Source organism: Ambystoma mexicanum, chromosome 7q (assembly GCF_040938575.1).
Source record: "Ambystoma mexicanum isolate Mex_15411 chromosome 7q, UKY_AmexF1_1, whole genome shotgun sequence".
In the NCBI taxonomy this organism is placed as follows: Eukaryota; Metazoa; Chordata; class Amphibia; order Caudata; family Ambystomatidae; genus Ambystoma; species Ambystoma mexicanum.
Window position 1 is genome coordinate 224117614 of NC_090941.1, and position 14488 is coordinate 224132101.

The window sequence follows — 14488 nt, forward strand, 5'->3', positions numbered from 1 at the left end:
AACATGCAAGCATTCAGTTCACTTCCCCAGCCAGCATCCCCAATATGCCATGCAAGGCTGAGGAAGCAAACCGCCACTCGCCTTGCATGGCTATTTGGGCACGCAAGGCTGGGGAACAGAACAATCAAATGGAAACCATATTGTACTTTGACAGTTCAAGCCAGCACAGGAGTGTTCCCTTGGCTGCAACAAGCAGTTGAGGATTCACACCTAGGCTGGAAGGGCTCCTCTAATAATGGTTGAGGGTTCTGGTGGGTGTGGGCCCCCTCACCCATTATGGACGAGCCGCACATGGTATTGGTCTTTCAAGAAACGAGAGAATGGAAATTTGTTTATGTTCCTACCTATGGATATAAGATAAGGATGAATTTGCAGCTCTGGGAAGTGAGAGTTTCAGCTTTACCACTTCTGAAAAGGAGTGGTTGAGACCATGCTTAGTTCTTTAGTGTAAAAAGAATATAAAAGACTTCGAAAAAATAAAAATCATCAAACCACATACGATGATCAATAGAGTGAAAAGGTACGCTTTTATTTTTTTACATACAGGTCGTTTGTGGTCGGAAAAGCTCATTTAAACTAAATTCTGGCATCAGGAGGACGCCTGTTGAGTTCTGTGATGACTCGGTTTCAGGAGGAAGTTGTTGGGCTTAGGGGTGCAAATTAACATATGTCGCACAATGGATGATGTTGCATTCATGGGCAGCAGGAGTGCAATATGAAGCCAAGAAATGTGGCCTATGACGAGAGAGACTTGGCAAAATAATGGAGCTGCAGGTCTTCAATATGTGCCAAGTTTGTATACATTTTGGGGAAGGAGTTTATTTCGAGCGACTAAACATATAGAAGGGGTGGAGATTCATTCTTCCACGTTAAAGCTGAAAGAATTAATGAATAATTATTCTTTGAACTGTGCTGTCCTAATATTGCATGGTCCAACACATGTGGTGAATTGCAATGCCTCAGCTCTCCAGCAATATTCACAAATGGCTCAGGGTAGAGACTGAACATATGGATGCTAATTTGTACCCAAATATGGAATCCACTGTTTCAGTTTTTTAAGCTCAGGATCTGAAGCATGGACCATGAGCAATTAGTGTTTTTGCCTAGGAAGGATTGAAACCACACTAGGGCAGGAACTAGAAAGTACATTAAAAGTTCAAAGGTCGACATCAGTCTCTGTTCATGAAATGTGTAGGATGCAGCAGAGGAATACAATAGCATGAGGTTGTTACTCACCTAGAATATGCTAAATGATATCAGATCCTTAATCATATTGTTTTCAGTGGTAGAGGCGAAATCAAACATGTTTATTCATTTGGAAGAATTACGTCATCTTAAATACATTCGGCCAGTGCACAACCAACCCGGTTTTTAATTGTTTAGGGAACGTAATGACAGGACAGCAGTTGGCAAGGAGCAAGGCAACCAGCTGTGGTTTCTTGAGCTGAGTCACTTTTGGACAATTGCGAAATACACTCTGGGCCTGATTCATGGAATGTTTTGTGCGGTGCAAAGACTTTTCACTGGTACAAAGTGACTTTGCACTGCCAACATGTCTTTTGTAGCCACTAATGATGGTTCCTAGTATGTGCAAATACATGGGAAATTATACTTTAATTGCTGATTTTTTAGAGCAATCACTAACATAGAAAGGGGGGGTCACAGTTTGTCGATTATTTTGATCATTTATTCAATTGAAGTATACAAATATCTGTTAAGAATCTAAAGGTTTTCAGTGTCTGATGTTAAGACCATAATGCAACAACACGATTCATGGCATTTTTGCAAGGTGAAAAATGACGTTGCATTGCTGACACAAACCCTGATTCATGGGACTGTGCAAAGTGGATTTTTGCAGTGCAAAGTCATTTTGAACCATGCAAAAATCAGGATGTGTTTCACCAGTCCAAAGTCACTTTGAACCATGCAAAAGATTCCATGAATCGGGCCCTTAGAATCTGAGCAATAGACGTCAAATAATACGTGTAGAGAGTAAGAGACGCCCAACACATGAAAGAATGGACAACACACCCATGTCTTCATTATAATGCACGTTATTTTTTCAGCAGGGAGGAGCATTTGCTGTGTATCAACATTGGAGCACACTTCGACAGCCTGGGTTGCACCAGTGCCTTAGTTAAAAATGGGGACCTGCCCTTATGACTGCACAATAAACAAACATGCTTCACGTAACGCCTGGTTTAATACCGACAGAGATCAGTGCACGCAACTGTGAGAGATTTTAAGATGTTGGCCAGGATCTTAAATCTATGTGTACAGTTAGCATTGAAGTGTCAAAAATTTGATTCGTACTTACACGGACATTTCTGTTAAAGAAACCAAAAACTGGCGAAATAGAAGAGGGTGCATTGCATAAAAAGTGCACAAGGTAAGACGTCGAATGTGGAAGCTATTTGGTGACTTGTCTCTTAGCAGAGAAAAAACATATATTTCCGGTGTGAGCATAACCGAGAAGAACGCAATCCACACAATTCGTGCTGCACAGTTGCAGGCAAAATGCGAGTGACCGTGGTAGTGGACGCTGCATTCGAGCGAGTGGCTGTAGGCAGCATAACATAGTGCTGCCACTAATTGTCCATAAAGGCTTACTGTGCCCAGAACTAGCAACAGAGCGCTTTGCAATCTTAAGGGAAGAACATGGTGAGGGAAGCAGATAAACAAAGGAGTGGGGAGCTAACAACAGGGAGTGGGAGGGCGGGCGTTCATCATGAGCAGCATCACTGCTATAATCTATGGTAGTCATTAATGGCCCTCAGACGGACTTCGCGAACGGGACTTGAAACACAGGCTTGCTGGTTACATAAAGTATCTTTAACAGACGTCCATCCGATGGAGCTACTTTAATAATATAAACAATGCAGTCCTTCTTGTTTCAGTAGCATCCTCTCTACCAGCATCAGACAGTTGTTTGTACTGTCAGAGTCCTTGACATGAAAAGGGAGTGCATGTACTCACCATAAGAATGTGGGGAAGGATACAAATCAAAATGGGGAGATCCAGAAAAAAATGGGTTTGCAGGACGGGCATGGGGTCCACATGCATCCCATTTTCTGGGGTTTTAAGGGGCTGGTGCTGTATGGCAGCATTGCAAATAACAGGATATTAACGGCAACATTCACACCATCACCCAGAATTCTGGAATAAGCAGTACATTGGTAAGAGTCCCGTCCTCAAAGCTCTTACACACAGGTACACACTTCTCATCCAACAAGCACAGATATTCCTGCCAGACATAACTCTCCACTCCCCAAAAAGGTGTAGTTACACACTCTCTCCAAATACAGTCCTCTACATCAGTCACAGTAACCAAAAACGTGTATTTTCCTGGCCACCACTGTTCCCCTTCCCAGGCATTGCACTAATACCCAGCAGCAAGAAAAGGAAAGAAACATGAAAAAAGATAAAGAAAAATGAAGAAGAAGGAATTCAGGGATACAAAGTTAGATATACTGTATGCGTACACCACACATGGCACAAGTTCCTGCCCAATGACCAGAAACATAGAAGTGTCACCATATACAAAGTTAGGAATGGGTCCTCGCAGGGCATGGTGAGAACACAGAACAAGGAGGCCTCGTGCTCGAATATTTCACCCCCACTCCAGGCGAGGTAGGGAACACACACACAAATGTATCTTGTTAGAGCCTTGTGAAGTTAGAAAGGAATGTGAATGTCCTAATACGAGTAAGGCTGCAGCTGGTCATGACTGACAAACCCATGGGAGACAGGGCAGAGGTCATGAGCTGCCAAAACTCTGATTTAGGACAGCAGCGCCCCCCAGGAGATTGGCAATCCCATTTGAACTACCAAAGTAGCAGCTGATATGGGTGGAGTAGTGGACAACGTGGCCTGTGATTTGTACCAGGGAGAGCAAAGGGGGATGCCAATGCTTACAAGATTGCAACAGGGAGTCAAAGAGTATGTGGCCAATGAACTGGGGGTTCATATGCAATCAGTAGTATGTATATAGGTGGTAGCCAATGTGGGTTGGAGATGAACACTGCATATCGTGTGCATAATAGATGAAGATTTTTGCAGTTATAACATGCCATTTGCTTTGAAGAAGAGAGAAAGCTCTGCGTCGGAGGACTTATAATACCCTGTCACCATTTCCTTTTTGTATACAAAAAAAGCTCTTGTTTGTCGCACAAAAGGGTGCACCAAGACATTTTCCTTAGAGGATTGTAATATACTGTTTGGTTGTTGGAGGCTTACCCTGCTAAATTGGTGACCTCGACGCGATCTCAGATGCCTCTGTGAAGGCGGAGGATTTCTTGCCCGCACATCTGGAGGGGTCATGCCCACCAGCAGTGAGAAGTCCCCTTGCACACACCTTAGAGAGGTTTAAACAAACCGTGTTATCAGAATTCCTGTCTGTTCTTTGGAGTGGGTGCTGTCCCCGGGTTGCGCAGGCCGTTGATGAGACATTGTGACAGAGGATTTCAGGAGAGCGCGTAGATGTTAGTGCACCTTTTTACAGAGAAAAACAAGCAGGACAACAAAGGGGAGTGTGAGTGTTTGAGGGAGTGAGGAGTGGTGTGAATGTAATGTGCGAGGAATGGGTGAAAAGTGTGAATTACCATATGGCATTGTATATAGGTTGGTTTGGTTATAATATCGAGTACTGTGGGTACCCTTTCTACTACTATGGAAGAAGAAAGCGCTGTGTAACAAAGGAGAAAAGTATGAATAGAGGTTCTATATATTTAGTGGGTCTGGGATCTCTCTGCTGAGTACAAGGAGGTTGTGAGAACAAGAAGTGGTTGTGGTAGATGCCCTTGTGGACCTGTGATCTCCCCAACTGATATACAGGAGATGTGGGAATGAAAAAGTAGTTTTTATTGTGATTTTATTGTTGGTTGTTCTATTGTGACAATGAGAGGCCGGGGGGGCTGATTTTGTTTTGTGAGAAGAGGTTGGAGGATTGTGTGAGAATGCGTGTGAGAGTAATGTGGGGGGTTGTGAGTGATGGGAAGGGTGGTGCATTGGTAGCGGGAGGGCAAGAGGCTTAATGGATGAGTACAGGCCCACTGGTTTGGGGTGGGATCGGGCAAAACATTGTATACACCTGGTAGAGAGGTGGTTGCAATGGAGCCGGAAACCCCATTGGGATATATGTGTAAAGCTCTTCCCTTGTACTGAGAGAAGATCCTCACGTTTCATAAAGAATGGCTACTAGAGACCAAAGGGGGTCACAGGTCATGGCAAGAACAGGGAACAAATAATAAAGCTATTTCGAGCCATCGAGTTGTGGAAAATGGTGAAGACTTGGAAGATGTTCCTATTGTTCTCCATAACATTGTGAAAGAGCAACCCACTACCTGCATCCCAACCACTAACACCCTCTGCCCTGAGCGCTCCAGTACCTCTTGCCCCAGTGTCCCCCACAGAAGCAGGTCAGTCTTCCCCACTAGTGTGCTACCCCACAGACGCTGTGTCACAATATACATATTCTACATATGTCCCTTTGCTCACTACTGCTTCCCCACCACCCACACTGGCCCAGTATCAGAACCTCCCCAATCCTATATTGTCTGCAGCTGCAAGAGCCATAGCACAAGAAGGAACAAATAGGAAGCCACAGAAGGAGTTGACAGAAGTGCTGAGAAAGGCAGAGGAAGAACTAGCAAGGCTGAAGTTGGTTAGGAGAGATGGACAGCGGGAACCTTTTGGGACTGAAGTATGGAGAGTGGGTTACATTTTGTTTATAATTGATAGTACTGTAGTACTGTGATTAAAGATGTGCACATTGTGAAAGAGAGGTAGGAGAGAAGAAGAAGGCAGAGGATAGTTTGAATTATGTACTGGTATGTCTGATGATGACAATGAATGGACAAATGCAGGGGACAGGCGTAGTATACAGTGGATGAAGATAAAGAAGAGCTGTCCACAATTTCACCATGGATTGAGAGCTTGTGGGCATCTAGGTAAATAAATAGGTTTAGGTGTATGATAGTGATGCAAAAAACACAGTCAGGGAAGAAGAATGTGACCAGGACAGTGGGGGCACAGTTTCCATTATTGCATAAGGTACTGGGGAGGGCCCAGTACATACCATGGGCCCACAGGAACAAAAATGATCTAATAAAGGTACTCCCATCCCTCACTGCTGGAGCGGGCAAGTGAATATATGCCTTTGAGAAGCAGACAGACGGTACTACCTTGGCAGGGAGACTTGAAATGTTTATTCTTTGCAATATTGGGGGATCAGAAAGATGACATCTGGGTTAAAGCAGGGTACCCGGGAGTGAAGTTAGGGAATGATAGCCATGACGGAGCCCATTTTAATGACATTAGGCCACAAGTATATGCAGCGCTGTGGCATACATATCCTGAGACGGCAGATCTTCAATCGATAATGCAGCAGATAATGCGGGATGGCGACCCTGCTCAGTACATTTTGCAAATACAGGAAAAGTGGAGGGCAGAGACAGGAGATTAGTGGGAATGGGTGATTCCATTCTTTTATTTTGTACTGAAGAGAGCACTCCCAAAGTAGGAACAGAAGACTCTTGATAAGATAGTGGGGATAGAAGCTAAGGGATGGGTGGAAATACAGTCTTATTGTACATCATTGTAAACGATTAAAAGAGAAAGAGAAGGAAATGGCTCAAAGAACACAAATAGAGGAAGTGAAAATGGTGCAGAAGAAATTAGTAAAAGTTGCATTGGAAGGAGCAATAATGGCGGTGCAGACAGAAGGGCAGGCAGAGCCCAGAGTGATCCAGGCAGATGTACAAGCGGCACCGGGGTGTGCAGGTGATTACGATTGAAACAGTGGGTGTCCACCTCTGTACCAAGGAGGGTTTCCAGGGGGGTATCAGTGAGGAAGAATGAATTCATTGTGGGCTGTGGAGGATGAGGTGGATTTGGAGGAATGGGGTCATTGGGAGGAGGAGCCGGGCAGTGTTGGACATGTTGTCGGATTAGTAATTTTTAGAGAGTGTTTAGGAGTAGACAAACAATGGTGTAACCATAGCAGCAGATGTACACATACACTCAAGGGAGAGCCCACCTCGTACCCACAGCCTTCTTCAGAAGCAACCAAAGCAGTTCTATATTGTGTGCCATTGTCCACAGCCCCGCCTGCTCCTCCACTGTCATTTCTGCAGCTGCCAGCCCCCGGTATTGATGGTGCACAAAAACACGCAGTACACCCTGGGCAGCAACAGGGCCCCTAGGTGCAGAATAGTAATGCAGTACATAATGGCACAGTGATGCATTACATTATCAAGGGACAATTGCCATTGGAGGGAAGCCATTCATTTTTCCAGGAACAAATGTGTACCCAGAGTAGGATAGCGTACAGAGTGCCTTAGCATGCCCATTTCTATTGGTCACCGCCAGCCCAGAAGACAAACACTTGGTGGGCGTGGCGATAGGCAACAAACTATTTTCATGGTGGATACAGGTGCAACAACGTTGTGCATCAGTGAGGGAGGATTACCTTTGTCGGACAAGGTAATGGACATGCATGGCATCTCTGGGGCAGTACAATCGGTTCAGTTTACACAAGAATTACCCATTAAGATAGGAGAATGGGTGATACAGGCCCCATTTTTGTTTTCCCCTGCAGCCTCATCGATCTATTAGGTAGGAACATCCTAAGCAAGCTCAACATAACCATCTTGTTTACTGAAAGGGGAGTCGTGTATTTGACCCCCCGGTATTTATTACGTGAGGGTTATACTGATCATACATGCATTGGGAAATGAAGCAGTTTTGAGAGGAATACCCTGGCCCCTAATTTGTTTGTATATGGGATCACAGTGCTTCTTAATGCAGTCCTGCAGGTGGCCAACCAGTACTGGCGAGTGCCCTCTGAATTTCTGTTCAGACCAGCCCTGACCCAAGAACTTGTTGCAGGGGCTATTATCATGCTTGCTATAGAAGGAGTGTTGGTGTCAAAGGAAAGGATCATGCTAATAGCAACATATATCAATAGGGGAGAGTGGTGCACAATGTTGTGTATTGATCCAACCCAGTCCCTGAGAGACACATTGGTCAGGATCTTTTTGAGAATAAGTATAATGATGGGGAGATAATATTGTGAGTATGTGAACCCTGTGAAATATTGATACAATATTGACACGTCCAATGCCGCATGTTATTAGTAGGGAGTGCTCCTTCATTTGCTCAATAGACCCATCTCAAGAACTTGATAAGTTGAGGACAAGTAACCCTCACGATGTAGGGCTTTTGAGAAGTGTCACACCAATATGCATCACATTGAAGTAAGGTGCAGTGTTACCCATAATGAAACAGTACTCTCTTTCCAAAGAAGCTGAAGAAGCGATATACAACACCATAATGGCTCTCCTACACCAAGGCACCATAGTTCAATCGAATTCTCCATGCAACACGGCCATCTATCTTGTGAAAAAAATCGAAGGGGTCCAGTTGGAGAATGATTCAGGATTTGCATCCTGTTAGCGATATAGTACAGGCAGAGGTTACCGTGGTCCCTAGCCCTGCCACAATACTGTGTAACATACCCAATGCAGCCACACATTTCACTGTTCTAGACCTCAAGAATGCCTTCTTTTCTGTCCTACTGCATCCAGATCAGATTCTCAATACCTCACTGCGTTTACATTTGCCAGGAGGTGGTTCCAACAGATGAGGCTCCCACAAGGGTACTGTGAATACCTCAGTATTTTTCACAGGGTTTATCATGAAGATTTGGATAATATCCAAGTTCCAAGTATTATCATTCAGTATGTGGACAACCTGTTAGTGTGTAGTACTACTGAGCAACAGTACATGGAGGATTCCATTACTACAGTTGTTGGCCGACAAAGGGTACAAGGTGGATAGAGCAAAACTACAGTACTGTCAACAGGAGGTGTTTTATTTAGGCCAATTGATCTCAGTAAATGGCAAGAGAGTTACACCAGAACACGCAGCAGGGAGTTGTTGGGGAAAACATCTGCAGAGTCGTGGGTTACCTACCCCTGCATTAGCGGATGGAGGCCAAGGTATGTGAGAGGAACATGGGGAAGATATAACGAAGGGAAAGAGAGGCTCTGAATGATTTTTTCAAATAGATAGTTTTGAGAACAGGCTGCAAAACAATACCTGGAACATAAACCACATTTAATTTATTGGCAAAGAACAAAGATGAAAAGGTAAATTGACCAAAATGAGAAATGAGGGGGGGGAGAGAGAGAGAGAGTGTGTGTGTGTGTGTGAGTGATGTGGAAGAAAAAGGAGAGAGATGGGAGTGCACAAAGAGAAAATGGCAATAGCACTTCATTTGCCCCAGAGTGATTGGTGTACTGTCCTTGAGCTCTGAGGCTGCTGAAAGGATTACTATAGTCCCGGAGAGCCCTTGGTATCCAGTTTGTTCAGACATCGCCAAATCCCTCACATTTCTTAGTACCAGTTCTGTGATGTAGTAACCAGAATGCCTGGAAATTAAAATATCTAATTTAGGGAAGTGTCAGTACTGAGAGTGGACAGAACTGGTCTTTAAAAACAATGTGTTTGTATGTATAATTGCATTTATGTATAGACATTTGCAGCACAGCATGCAATCTGGTGAACACATTTGAGTGTCAGAGCCAGATGATCAGGTTTGGAAAGGAAAGAGAAGGCAAAGGTAGTGCAGAAATTATAAGTAAAGAGAAAATTAAAGTAGATAAAGTAAAAGTCAAAAGAGAACACGAGTCCTGAATGCTCATCCACAGAGGTTTTTGTTTATATGAGATGAGAGGACAAAGTGCTCCAAAGGGCGAGAGTTGGAACTGCAATTTGACTTACACTGTGACATGTTTGAAGAACATGGCAAGGGTGAGAAGGGCAACATCAGATGATTGGAGGGGTCTTGTTCAAAGGTAGAGCTTGATGTACTTCCTCAAGTGAGTGGAGCCTTTATCATTAATATATTTGTGGGGCAAGCAAAAAGTTGTGAATTTTCTTTGTGAAAAGACAGGTAGCCCAAGAAGTTAAGTGGGTCCAGGTGAAGGGTGGTCACAAGGTTGTAGACTGTAGATGAGCCTCATATCTTTAGTCTTTATTATAGCCTTATAGACTGAGGTAGGGGTCATTGTTGAGGGTTAATTACCTGCCACCAAGTTATGTCCTGAGGCAAAGAAGATGGCCACAAGTTTTATGTCCCGAGTGATAATAACCCCTCCTGCAGTTTATAAAGCTATAAGCACATGGTGGTAGTAACAATACATGTCTTTGAGTTTTGGTGGTGAAGTAGAACATGTTACTTTAAGAGTAAATAAAGTAGATAGTAATAATTATGTCATGTTTAAGAAAGATCATTGTATTTATAAATTAGGCATTTTAATTGCATCGTAGTTGAACTGGAAGAGGTTTACCATGAGCATGTATTAGGTGACAAGTAAAAGTTAACAGTTGCTCTATAAGAAAATTAAAGCATTTTCCAATATTTTAGCTTTCTCTTTTGTGTGTTTAATATCATGTTGCAGAAAACAAAGCTCCTCCCAGAGAAGAAGTTTCAAGTTGTAGGAAATCTTGCCTGGAAAATGCATTGTTGTTTCCATGTCTGCTTCTCAAGACAGAATGTTCATAATGCAGTCAATTCTAGTAGTGATTGACTGCGCTCTAACCATTCTGATTGGCTTGGATAAGAGGAGGTCAAAAACAATGTCTAAGTGCTGATTTGGATTATTTGCAGTTATGTGATGAAGGATTGGGGATGTCCAAAGTAGATGGAATCGGCATAGTTGACCATGGTGTTCATATGCAAATGCACATCCTGAATGTAAAGAGAAGTACAAGCTGCGCAAACACTCAACACGTGAGGGGTTCTGCCATTTTAATGATGGTACTGGAGCAGAGCGACAGACTCAAGGATGTGAGCATCGGGTTAAATACCCCAAGAAGTCCGTACTGGTGGTTGTTTCCTCTAACAGGCTGTGGAAGACACGTGGAGAAGGCTTGATCCCACAAGTGAAGACTGCATTGTGTTTCAAGGATGCCAGCAACCCTTCCAGGTGAACGGCAGAGTTGGTGAGGCAAGGCCAAGCCTGTGGCACTAACCTTGACTCGTGAATTGGGAATCACGAGACCAAGAAAAAGATGCACACAGCCGGTGAGTTGGAAAGTGACCTGAAAAACCAGCCTGTGTTAAAGTTTTGAAATAGCAACATTTTATCACAAGTGAAGACTGCACCCCTGTGAGTGAGATGCGAGGAAAGGCAGACCTTTGAATGAACTTTGAAATAAACGGCAGCTCGTAAAATCAGCAATACTAAGTAACAGAGTGGTCCGGCAAAAGGAAGAAGCCCACACAAACGTTTCAGTGAAAAGTAAATTGTTCGAAGCGATAAAGCAAAAAAACAGCAAAGGTGAAATAAAGAGATTTAACTCCTAGAGAGGGGGAGAGTGAAAGTTGAAGTGTGACATGTTTTAGTCAAAGTGGTCCTACAGTGGTCTGAGATGTAAGCCACAGACATTTGAAAGTCTTTGACATCGGAAAGTGGTCTGAGCCTGACAGAGGAGACCCATAAGGAAATAAGCTTGAGGAAGGGAGCCCCCTGACACGTATGTGTTGAACTTTATCGTCAGAGGTCTGAGCTTGGCTGAGGGGGACCTACAAGAACTGCGTGGTGAAAGGTCTGAGCCCGAAAGAGGGGGACCTTTGTGAACTTTTTGGTTGAAATATTATTTTGAATTTGATAAAAGAGACTTAAATGTGGAAGGCAGATAGGCCTAAATCCACATTCTGGAACTGTTTATTGTGTTGGAAGCCAGCCTTTTTACACTTTTGGTACTAGAGATAGGGCAAGCTTGTTAGCATGGGCCATTTTGATTTGACAGACTCCACTAGGACTGCGTTATTTATTATTTGATGGTCGAGACTACTCCCATTTTAGTTATAGGACAGAATAGGAGTTTCTCCAGCCCCAACAATTTCAATAAAGGTTTTACTAATTGTACCCATTGTGTCAGTGTCATACTTGTGATACCATGCCTCCCCTATAGCTGGTAAGAGCGAAGGTGCAGCACCACATGCATGAAGTGTGCCTCCCAGGTCGGGCCAAGGAGTTATGTGGGGAAAAGAAGTTAATGCTGTGGGAGTGGCAGTCATTTACCAAAGGATAAACAAGGCATGCTGATGCACATTATTTGTTGCAACTGTGGCTGAAATGGACATCTTGCTTGTTGCTGCAGAGGTTTTGGAAGCACCTCTGCCCAAATAAAGGAAATGTATGAGGAGGTGCATGATAGTGAAGAAGAAATGGGTAGAGAAATTGTGTCATCAGTGCACGCGATGGCGGGCAGGTTGAAGAGAAAGAAACCAAATGTCTGGGTTTCAATGAATAACATTCATGTGCCCATGTTAATTGATAGTGGTGCAGATAACACGTTAATGGAAAGCCAAATTCAGCTGTTGTACCTTAGAAGAACATAAGATTAAAGCCACTACTTAGAGTGACTTTCCCATTCATAAGTTTAGACAAGTTGCAGTGGAGCTGCTATTCAGAGGAAGGCAAGTGCAGTGTACGGTATATGTTGCCAGGGAAGGCAGTGAACGGCTTTCCTGGGATGACCAGGAGGAACTGGCTATTAGACTGGATCTGTGTCATCCTGAACAAGTTTTGGTGACACATGAGGCAGTGCTTGATACGAGCACAAAAGTGGCAAATTACATGGTTTTATTTACATGGTTTCCAGAGGTGTTTCAGAAGAAATTGGGTTGCTTGAAAGGTTTTGTTCATAAGATTAAGTTGAGGATTGTTGCTCTCCCAGTTTCAGCAAAGGTGCAGGCAGAAATTGAGTTGAAGAAGATGGAGGCTGAAGGAGTCATTGAAAATATAGAGCCTTCAGAATGGGTCAGCCCGATTGTTGTGATGCAAAAGCCCAATGCATCTGTCAGATTGTGCATCAACCTCAGATTTCTTAATAAACATGTAGTGGCAGAGAAGTTTCTGATTCCAAGGATTGATGATTTATTGGCAAGTGTTTCAGAAGTGCAGGTGTTTACGCTCTTAGACATGAGAGTGGAATATTATCAGATTGTACTTCACAAAGACTCATGTGACCTTTCGGCATTTAGATGTAAAATTATGCCATTTCACCTAGTGTCCATGGCTAATGTTTTTCAGAAGACAATGGATACATTGTTGCAGAATGAGGGTGGAGTAATGCTTTATCAGGATGATGTGGTGGTGTGTAGTGCAGTGGTTTGGTAACGTGACGAAAGGTTGAAGAGAGTGCTGGAGATTCTTACTATTGCTTTTTCGAAAAATGCACATTCTGATTGGATAAAGTCATGTATTTGGGGCATGAGATTACCAAGGAGGATATTAAACCAAAACATGATACTGTAGAGGCAATTATGGAAATGCCTGAAGCAAAAGGTATGAATGAGGTGGCAGCATTCCATGGTTTGGTAGAATTTTACAGCACATTTGTGAAAGTTCTGACAAATAGGGCTAAGAATATGCAATGTTTGATGAGAAAATGTGTCGTTTTTCAGTGGAATGAGTGTGAAAAGGAATTTGAGGATGTGAAGCAGAGTGTGTTGCGCTCTCCAGTGTTGACTGGTTTTGTGGGTAGGGGGGAGACTCTGGTGTACACGGTTGTAAGTGATACAGGTGTGGGTGCAGTTCTAATGCAACAAGAAGGACAGGAGTTGTTTACTGTTTCTTTTGCATCAAGAAATTCGAAAGAAGCGGAAATGAGGTACTTATTTGAGGAATGTGAAGCATTGCTTGGGTGCAGGTGGTGAACACTTTTAAGACTTACCTGTGGGGAAGGGAGTTCAGAGTTAGAATGGACCACAAAGCAACAGTGAGCATTTTCAATCAATTTGGATAGGAGGGAGTATCTCGGAGGATAATGAAGTTGATGAGCAGCATACAGGGTTTGCAGTTTAAGGATGAACATGTACAGAGAAGGGAGAATGTGGTTGTGGATGCCCTATCAAGGTGAGCAATAACATCAGGGATGGAGGAGGAAAAGGAAAGTGTTGAGGATAATGAGGTGGAAGGAATATTTCAAGTTTAGGAGTGTGTGAAGCAGAGAGAGTGGGATGAGACCTTTACCCATGATGTTGTTTATGAAACTGTGGTGCATTTAATGCCGAATAATCCAAGAGGGAAATGTGAGATGATCGAAGTGAAGAGTTACCGGAAGGTATGTGATGAATTGAGTTTCCTGGATGGATATTTGTGTATAGGACATTGCTTGGTTGTTCCAGTTGAGATGAACGAGACAGTACTGAAGCTGGGTCACAGAGGGCACTCTGGTGTTGATAGGACAAAGGCACTGATTAGAGCTGACTTCTGGTGTACTGCTATGGATGAGGAGAATGAGAGGAAAGTTAAGGAGTGAATCGAGTGTGTGAAAGCGGACAAAGGATTGCACATTTTTACACCTCCAATAAAGATTCAGAGGTGTCTAAAGTGCTTTGGTATGAGATTGCCTTAGATGTTTTTGGGCCATTCAATATAAGAGGTGGAAGGGGCATCTATCTTTCGCTAGT